A 10,379-nucleotide genomic window follows, 5' to 3' on the forward strand; every position below is an offset into this window, starting at 1 on the left:
TCAGTCATGCTGGAAAAAAAATCGAAATCTTGATTCGGTCAAACTTTATAAAAAAAAATCTAGATTTTTATTTGCCAAATCGCCCAGCCATATGACATATGCCTCTTAAAATTGGGAGGGTTTTCTGTAAAAGAAGACCATATTCATCAATCTACTCCGATGTATGTGACCGGGGCACTCTCCTGAGTTCAACGAGGCAAAATTATGTTAGAACAACAACAGCAACAAGGAGCAAAACATGCAGCAGTGCTGAAGTGGTTTAAAGGAAAGCTCTTAAATTTGTTTATATAATTAATAGAATTTATATAATATTAAGGTTTGCTATCGTTATTGTGAAAGTGTTTTTTTCCCCCGGTTCTTTCAATGTGCATTCGTGTCGTACGCATGCATGTCATTTGAGTTTTTGCAATGAAACGATTTGTATTAAAATTATTTGTGTGTAATATTCCTTATTTTAAATGTGCATTACATGCTGGATTTTCGATAGCAACCTAGCAAGCAATTGATGTGTTTTTTCATGTTTATTTCGACATATGAATTTTGTCATCATTGTCATTACACGTGTCATATTTGAGGGCAAAAGGAAAAATAATTCGTGGCCCCTCAGTTTTCATAAGGGATTAGTTGAGTCAAAAGTGAAAATAATTCTGTCGTTAACTACTAACAACAACGTTCTGAACACACATGTATAAATTTGATATTATGAAAAGGCAAAAGAAAATTGCGAAATGAAAGCGATAGTCCAGAGATGCGGTCCCCACGTCGAGCCAGGCTGCAACAGTGCAGGTCTCCAGCCGGGTCTTGAACCCGGGTCCTTCTTGTTGCGAAGCGAGCGCGCTACCCATTGAGCCACTGAGTCGCCGTACCGGCCGCGGAAAAAAAACCCGTGTTTTATAGAGTGACCTCTGCCGGCTGACGAGGAAACGATCGAGGAATCCCTCAATTCCTGCATAAGTAAATATAGAAACAATCAATAGTGCGGCCTGATAAATGATCAAGTACATTGCACCAATGTTGGAGAAATAGGAAAATATTGAAAAGAAATAATAAACAAAATTTCATTATTTATCAGCCTGCACTATTCCTTAGTTGTGTATTTATTTAAGCAGGGATTTGTGGATGTATGTACTCATTTATTTATTTCTTGTTTTATTTATGCAGGGATTTATGGATTTTTCAGCTGGGAGGTGTTGTCCACCATAGCTTATAGTCAAGGACGACAAAAGGTACAAGTGTTAAAACAAATAAAAAGTGGCCCCGGGCCCCATCGGCTGCATTTGGATCCGAAACTTGAGGCCGAATCTTGTTGCCAATTGATATCGCTTGTTTTGGGTCACTTTGGATGAACTCAATTTGAACAGCCGTCCTGGCACCCAGGGTCCGTAAACGAGCAGCTTCGCAGACTGCCTTTTATACATACGGTAGGAGCGCTGTTTCTCATCGACGGTAGGCCACATTTTCAACCATCGCCTAGACTGCAAAGGTAGACGCCACCCATCTCCTCGAGAAACGTGCTGTCATTTTGGCTTGTTTAAATCTTAATTTTATTCCATTTGTAGCCATTTTAAAGGGCGAAGTGCGCTGCCCAGAATGCATTGCGGCAACGAACGACCAATCAAGGGGATTGCTGTGCCAGACCTGTCTTTTCCGCCTTCTGTGTGGAAATCATGTCCAGAACGGCAAACAATACCGCGTACTAGGACGTGGGAGTGCGAGGCGGGCCTGGGGGACATGTAAAGGCCCAAGGACACTTACAACTCGCCCAAGTTGGCCGTTTGATTGACAGACGATCCGGCCGCTATGCTTTGACCACACCCCGAGGGCCATGAAGAGAGACCCAGGCATGCAAACGATTAATCCGCCCTCTTACGGTTTAGTAGATCCGTCACTTTTGGTCTTGCTTGATATTCCGGCTTTTTGTGCTTTGAATTAAGTGTTGGGGTATCTGTATACTTATACATGTAGTGACTTTAATTATTTCATTATTTATCAGCCTGCACTATTCCTTAGTTGTGTATTTATTTAAGCAGGGATATATATATATGTGTGTGTGTGTGTGTGTGTGTGTGTGTGTGTGTGTGTTATTTACACACACCTAAAGAGTGAAGGGACCAAAATCTCAATATTAATATCAGTATGCTTGCTCATTTCAATACTCAAGTCAAAGCAAAGAAATGATCACAACATTATTTGGTGCTCTAGGAGAGGCTGAAATATCAATATTAATATCAATACCAAAATATTGATAATGCAATGACATGATTTTTTATGAGACACAGAAGCTTTTTATTTTGTTCAAAACGAGATAAAATAAATAATGTAATGTCACCTAGTGGAATAAAACAACACATTCAGAAAGAGACCAAACAGATCGAAGATCACACAAATGAAACATTAAAATGCAATGAACAGAAATGTGCAAAATCCAACATATTAGGGCTAGGCGTTTTTTTCCGATTAATTCAAATTAACATTTAAAGACTAATTTGTTTTGTATCAAATCGGGGTATCGCGATTTCTTATTTAAATACCATTAGATACATTATAATTGCACCACTGCACTTTGGTTTACTCTCTGTATTAGGCTATACCTGACTGCCTGTCAGGGTTTCAATCATGGTAGTGAGGGACTGAACACAGATTGGACAGCCTAATTTAACCCAATGCATGAAGTTGTGGGAATGCATTGCAAAGCTGCATGGTGCAATTACAACAAATACAAGCATTTATCTTAAGTTGTGTATTTTTGTTTTTTTAATACCGTTGGATCAAACGCGCTTTGATCCACTTCGCTATTCCAGCACTGCCTGACGAGGGGATTTACATTCAGACTAGCAAAAAGTAAAATCCTACATGAATTCACGCTTTATTAAGTCACGTCTGTGTGGATTGTCAAGACAAATTCCCTTATCATGTCGATAAACTCGATCTCTACACGTATGAAGGACGGAAAAATCTGCCATGTTAAACAACCGCGCCGATCTTATAGTTTGAACCGCGCTGATCGGCTGCTCAGGCTGGCTTCTGTAAAGATCAGCCTAAACAGATCACACAATCTCAATAAACACCATGTAAACATATAAATATTTCGATAAATATTATTAACGGAATATTTATAACGACATGATCTTGCTTTTGGTTACCCAGATAGCACAGGTACGTCGCGGAGACGTCTTTGAAAGATCGTAACATCTGCTAAACATCGCATTCGATCGAACGTTTTTATTTGTTAATGAGCCGTCTTCCTTACCTCTATACGACGTCTATACGATGAATTTTAAACTCCTGAAATTACCGTGGCACGGAAAGCTCTGGTAAACAGACGTGACCCGCTTAAACTAGAACGAGGAGCTCTTTTCACTGTCAGAGATGTCGCAACGCATGGGGTGCAAGGCAATGTCACTGATAACGTATTTTGCATTCATGACGTTCAAAGTTTGTGCTTGATTATCTTTTATGACGGTTTTAATGAGTACATTTTATGCACACTATTTCTTTTTAGTTAAAATAATAGAAACTGTAGAAATATGCTCTAAAATTATAAAAACTTGAAAAAATTATATAATTTTCATAAGAAAAAACGTACAGCACGTACATGCAAACACACACACAAACACATTTTGGACCACATCATGCACTTTTTATTTGTATTTTTTTTAGATTATATGATCCTTCAATAGGTTAAACAAAACGTATGCAAAAAATAAATAACAGCAGTAATCTTACCTGCTTTATTGGTCGACGTTTACTGTCTGTTATTTTGCTAAAAGCATAATATACTGTATATACATCATTTTTGGTTGCTGCTATTTTAAGTCCAATATACAAGCTTGATCATTTGAGTAACAGTTCGGTTTATATCGAGGGGGATCCAAGGCTGTGTGTCATTTAGATTTGACCCATGCCATGGATTGAACTGGTATATTATACCCAACCCTTTATATGTTTTGTTCAAAATGATTAAACCTCAAATAAACAAGCCAAAACCGACAATTCCAAAAATAAACCTTGATAATATTACTGATTTAAGGAAAAGCCTATGGAGGAAATGCACTCTACAAATGTTAATTTAATTTACACTGCCTCACGAAATTGAGACTAACTTATGGCAGTTTATACATTGTTGCAAATGAAAAGATAATTTAAATTATCATGGTAAATGACATTTTAAAGTGTTATTATTTACAAGAGAAAAAAATAGGCTCTTATAAAAGGATCCACAACACTGATCAGTGAGCACATACAATTTATGAACATGTACAGATGTATTTGGTGTCTGTATTGTATGTAGAGATGTGCCAAAAAATTCTAAATGATGAACATGACTTTCAACACTTTTTTAATGAAGCTTTTAAAAGGAAAAATCCTCCATTTAAGATACACTTTATGTTCAGATAATTGTTCATTTAGCATCACTGTTGTAAAAGCTGACCGCAATGAATCAAACATAAACATTTAAAATTAAGCAGAACAGTTTGTATACGTTGCTGACTGAATTTTGGCTTTTCCCATGCCATAACAAAATAAAACATGTTATGCGATCATAAGGCAAATAACTACAATAGAGTCTTATGCAAATTCAAGGGACTTAATTTTAACTCAATAAGATCATTGACCAAAAAAGAAAATTTCCCTCATCATTTACTCAAACTCAAGTAGTTCTAAAGTTCTGTTTCTTTTTTCTGTTGAACAAAACTAAAATATTCTAAAGAATGTTGGAGAGAAAAAAAACAGCCACTGACATCTATGGGAATAAATAATAATAATAATAATAATAATAATGTGTGTATATGTTCTGGTTTTATAAACATACTGTATTTACTCATCTGAATATAACTATATAATTCATTAATAAATATAATAGCAATAATCTTACATGTAACAATTTTAGTAATTATTCTTTTTACAGTTTCTGTTATTATAATCTCAACAAAATTATAAATTATAAAGTATAAATTTTAGTAAAATGTAGTTATTAGAATTACTGTGCTCCATTCTCTTCTTAACATCACATAAGAGCACAACCATCAAATACATAGAAGAGAAACTGGTTCCACACAACTGTCCAAGCATCAGACAGGGAAAACCACAAACTGCTTGATTATTTGATGCATTTTCTATGCACAGTTCAAGTTCAAAAAATAAATAATTCCAAAAAGGTTTCAATTTAAACAACCCCATTTACTTTATGTATAAAAGCTGCAGTTGATACAACTTTGACATGGTCAGACCTTAACTGCACTGTTATGTCAATTGTTATAAGAATTGTGTCGTAAGGAGGATGCAGTAATTATGCATAACAGTCACATTCTAAAATTGCTTGACATTAGTTGAAATGGTGTTGAATAACTTGTTTTTTTTACAATACATAAAATAACATGGCATTTCATACAATTTCAGTTTAAAATGTATTATTGGAAATTAAAATAAATGGCTGCAGCCTAAAACAATTAACCATTCATATGTTACTATTTTAAAAGGTATGGTGGTGGAAAGGCCATCACTCAAAAATTGACCAATAATTTCCAATGCAGATGCACCAAAGGGTTGGGGTGAGATGGTGGCATTTAATCCTTCCTTGAGTGAATCCTTATCTTGTGGTCAATGGAAGTTTGCAGAGACCCCCTAGTAGTCACTGGACCCTGATAAAAAGAGACACAAAAACTTTTATAGTTGGACTGTAATACAATATACAGTTGAAGTCATAATTATTACCCCCCTTTGAATTATTTTTCTTTTTAAAATATTTCCCAAATTTTGTTTAACAGAGCAATCATTTTTTACAGTATGTCTGATAATATTTTTGCTTTTGCAGAAAGTCTTATTTGTTTTATTTCGTCAAGAATAAAAGTAGTTTTTAATGTTTTTTAACAGCCATTTTAAGGTCAAAATTATTAGACCCCTTAAGCAATATTACCTTCTGATTATTTACAGAAAAAACATTATTATACAATAACTTGCCTAATTACCCTAACCTGCCTAGTTAACCCTTTAAAAGTCACTTCAAGCTGTATAGAAGTGTCTTGAAAAGAATCTAGTTTTAAAAAAAATAATAATAAAAAAAAAGTATTTTTGGCTGGATTTTCTCTTTTTTTTGGGGGGTAGAAAAACGGATAAACTACTTAAATTCATTATACACATATAGGCAGTGCTGAAACAGCCAATTTCCTTTGACTCAACCAAATCTGACCTCCTGATGCCCCCTAAAAACGATAGTCCTCTGAGTACCAGCACCCAGACTTTTAATTATTATTTAATCATATATATATATATATATATATATATATATATATATATATATATATATATATATATATATATATATAAACTAAGTTTACATATTCTATAGTTTGATCAGTTAGCAGGCTTACATTCATTGCGTATGCATAAATGTAATAAAAAATGTAAATTAACAGTATTATCAGACATTTGTCATTAAAATCATAGTTCATGTCTTTAAAATCATCATAGTTCGCTGACAAAAAATAAAAATAATATATGCCTATAGTTCACCGCCAAACTTCTTGTTGCGGTGCACCTGATGCTGAGCATAGCCATTTCCCAGCAGCACCAGGTTTGCTTGATTGGTGAACTATAGGCATATATTATTTTTATTTTTTTTTGTCAGCAAACTATGATCTTATTTTAATGACAAATGTCTGATAATACTGTTAATATATATATCATTAAAAGTATGGGTGCTGGTACTCAGAGGACTATCGTTTTGAGGGGATATCAGGAGCTCAGATTTGGTTGACCAATCAGAGGAAATTTCTGCAAGTTTCAGCACTGCCTATATGTATATAATGAATTTTAAAAGTAGTTTATCCGTTTTGCTACCGTTTGCCTTTTGTATTGAATAGATGTATTAAAAACATTAATGCCATAGCCCCTTAAAATAAAATTTCCACAAAAATCTAAGAAAACAAACACGAGAACTGCTGAAATCTGCTGCTGTTTGCCTTGTGTTGCCTAGAATTCAGTCTCCACTGTTTGCCCTTCGGGTCAAAAATGGGTTTGCTTTACTAAACTTCTAAAATAATGCAGTTAAATTAAATTCAAGTCTTCAAATTCAAGTCATTTACCATGAAGAAACAACAATATCTTCATCATAAACTGTAAATGTTGTAGGGTCCAATCAGTTGGTCCAATGACGGTATCCAATGGTGGATGAAGGTTCACTGCATGTTCGGTCTTTCCAGTGCACAATGTTGATTTATATTAAACTTAACTCATATCTGACTCCATTTTTAGTATGAGATGGTTTAGAATATTAATATGTTTATCCTCGTTTTAACTGACTCCAATTATAAAACATTGATAAGATTATTTTGTTTCCTTTCACATTATTTTAGATTATGATTGAATATTCTTTTGATTTGTTATTATACCTTATTCTCATTTACTCAGATTCCGTTAGCATCTCGAGTCTTGCACCGGCTGGGTATACAATCTCTTAATACAAGCTTGTCAGTCTTGGTCATTAAACAGAGGCGATTAACCACTCTCCTAAAAAGGCAGAACACTACTTACTCAATTTAGGAGATTTTTATGTGGTCCCCATAGATCTGTTATCTACTTAATCAAGACAAAGTATTTTAATAATAATCGCACAGGATTATAAATTTGTAGATGAAGGCCTAAATATCCACATTTAAAGTAGTTTCAACAATATTTTGTTGTTCTAAATAGAAAATCCATAGTTGGCCTTTTGCAGTCTACGTATACATGAAATAATGCCAATTTGCTAGTCGGATCTCTAACAACATTGTTTAGCGTGCCACGCTGCTCCGTCTAACATGTTTTAGTCCGTTACTAACCTGTACAGTGGCTTGTAGTGCTATGGACAACAACATTTATCAGTGATAATAACACGAGGTCTGTTTGAATCATTCAAAACATAACAATTTATTAGTCAGGTAAATGTATTATGCCAATTCAATCAGTCAATTCATAAACGATCAATACAAAACATCAAATTATCAAAGATAAATCCAAGATGAAAAAGATGCACTCCTGACTTTGAAATATACATAACATGGAGCTAGCCATGTTATGGGCTGATCTGGTTAGGCAGAATCGCCCTGAGTTTTTCTCAAACCTTGCCTTAAATAATCCAAGAATTCCCTCAAGGAAGGGGGTGTGTGTAAAAAGTCACACCCCTCACAGTGGTTCAAAAGATGCCTGAAGTTATATATTTATTGTTCTGATTATGTCTATTTCTGAGAGAATGAGACCATTGTACCAATCGCACTGAGACATTTCAAATGATATCAAACATGATGGTTAAAGTCAGTTTGGTTAATTTAAAACATTGAAATGACCATATGCGTGAGTTGGGGGGATGAAGCTGAGTCTCAGCATAGTCAGATGCAAATGCAGCAGGAACTGGTTTTTCACGCATTCCCCACTGGTGGGTTGTGGAGTCCATTGGCCCTGTCTTCAGCTCATGTTTTGAATTGTCAAAGACATCAAAAATATTTGTAATATTTCAATTCTTACAATGTCTAGGTTTTCCCTCATCAGTGTGTAGTATTTCATCAGTGTTTACTCGGTGGGCAACACCTTTTTGATTACAGTAAAGAGTGGATTTTTAATGCTAAAGGTACCTATGCAAGTGTGACAGTTTTTAGCAAGACAGTATTCATAAAAGTTAAAACAGGAGATTTGGTAACACTTTAAAATAACTACACAATTCAGTGAATCATTTATTAAACATTAGCAAATAGTTAATTTATTATTTGTTGTATAAACATCAACTCTACATTAGATGTTAGTATCAGTTAATAAATACAGCTACAATGCTGTTTTTTTTTTTACTTATAAGCACATGTATAATCTGCTTAATGATTTTGTTTTCATGCTATAAACCATGAAAACCATATAAACCAGTTATATAAAATAGTTGGTATAGCTGCATAATTAAACAATTAATAAACGTGTGTGTGTGTGTGTGTATATATGTATGTATGTATGTATGTATGTATGTATATATATATATATATATATATATATATATACATACATATGTGTGTGTGTGTGTGCTCTATATGTGTGCTCTTATAAATAACAATTAAAGGCATTGTATCAAATAAACAATAAATCATTTCAATTTTATTTAAAAAATAAAATGACTAAAGTTTAAACTTTACTAATTATCAGGGGTGTCCAAATATAACATAAAAATGGGCAAAACAACAACAATATAATGATTTAACAATATATTATGATAGAACATGTGAATGTTATTTAGCGATGTTTCAACAGTACCATGATTTTATTTTAGTTAAGATTGCAATTTCATTTGATACAGCTTCATTTGTGCATCTTCAAATTAATAGAAATGAATAAGTAGTTTATTTTTTCCTAAGAATATAACTGAGCTTTTAATTGTTGTTTATAAGGGACTTACAAAGCATAAATAGTACATATAATGGTTCATAGTGTGCAGTTATAAAGTGTTACTGCAGACTCTTATTGTGTGTGTTGGGAGTGTTCGTGTGTCAGTAGGTTTTGTGGTGTGAAAATTGTTTTATAGCTGATGGGTCAAAATTACTCCGAAGTACAACCGTTCTACATAAATGTGTATAACCTTAATGAAAACAGAAAATGAATAATCTTTTTTTAATGTTAAGGTAATTTTAAAAATAGATTACGGAAAAAATATTGTTTAGGGTATTTTAGCTTTTTTGCTGTTAAAATGGTGTTAGTGTCATTTTTTACCCTTAAGTCAAAAGGAGGGTTAAAGCAAAGAAGAAAAAAAAGATGTTAATCATTTATTTCAGCAAAAGAAAAAAAATGTTTCTGACAAATTTAAGCGTTACATTTAAGACAGAATTATTAGTGTGTAAGAACAGCTGTTTGGTGCGTTTTTGTGCCAAGATGATGGAGCAACATTTTAAGAAGTGCTGTTGGCAAATATTGCAGAGCTTTGTTGCTTGGCTACTTTTCTGCTGAGAATGGGCATTTTTAGATAATTTTTTTATTTATTTAATGAAAGTTATTTTGTATAAATGTATATATGATGTGCAATCTATTTACCAGCGTAAAGCAAAGATAGGTTATTGGATACTTTTTACTTGTGGACATGTTTGAGGCCATCTCTTTTCTTTCACTTGAGTACAAAAGTATAATCAGTACTTCAAATTTTACCTGTCATTTTAAACATGAGTACTTGTGCTTAAGGATGCATGCACTTTAGTCATATCTGATATCAACTATGAGCATATTAACCTAGAAAATGGAGCCATATAAATTTTTGGTTCAGGGTTTTTACATTTGATTCAACAAAAAAGGCACCAAAGTTTTTTTGTTTTTTTACAGTTATCTTTCATCCTAACTTAGCTTATATTTACTTTAACGAATTCCAAATGTTACAT

The 10,379-nt window shown here is 33.5% G+C and overlaps 1 protein-coding gene across 1 annotated transcript in view; it reads right to left on the reverse strand.

Moving 5' to 3' along the window:
• Nucleotides 1–10,379, reverse strand: part of phgdh (phosphoglycerate dehydrogenase) — a 722,740-nt gene that overhangs the window by 432,372 nt on the left and 279,989 nt on the right. The window lies entirely within an intron of this gene.

Source organism: Danio rerio, chromosome 9 (assembly GCF_052040795.2).
Source record: "Danio rerio strain M-AB ecotype USA chromosome 9, GRCz13ab, whole genome shotgun sequence".
Classification (NCBI taxonomy): Eukaryota; Metazoa; Chordata; class Actinopteri; order Cypriniformes; family Danionidae; genus Danio; species Danio rerio.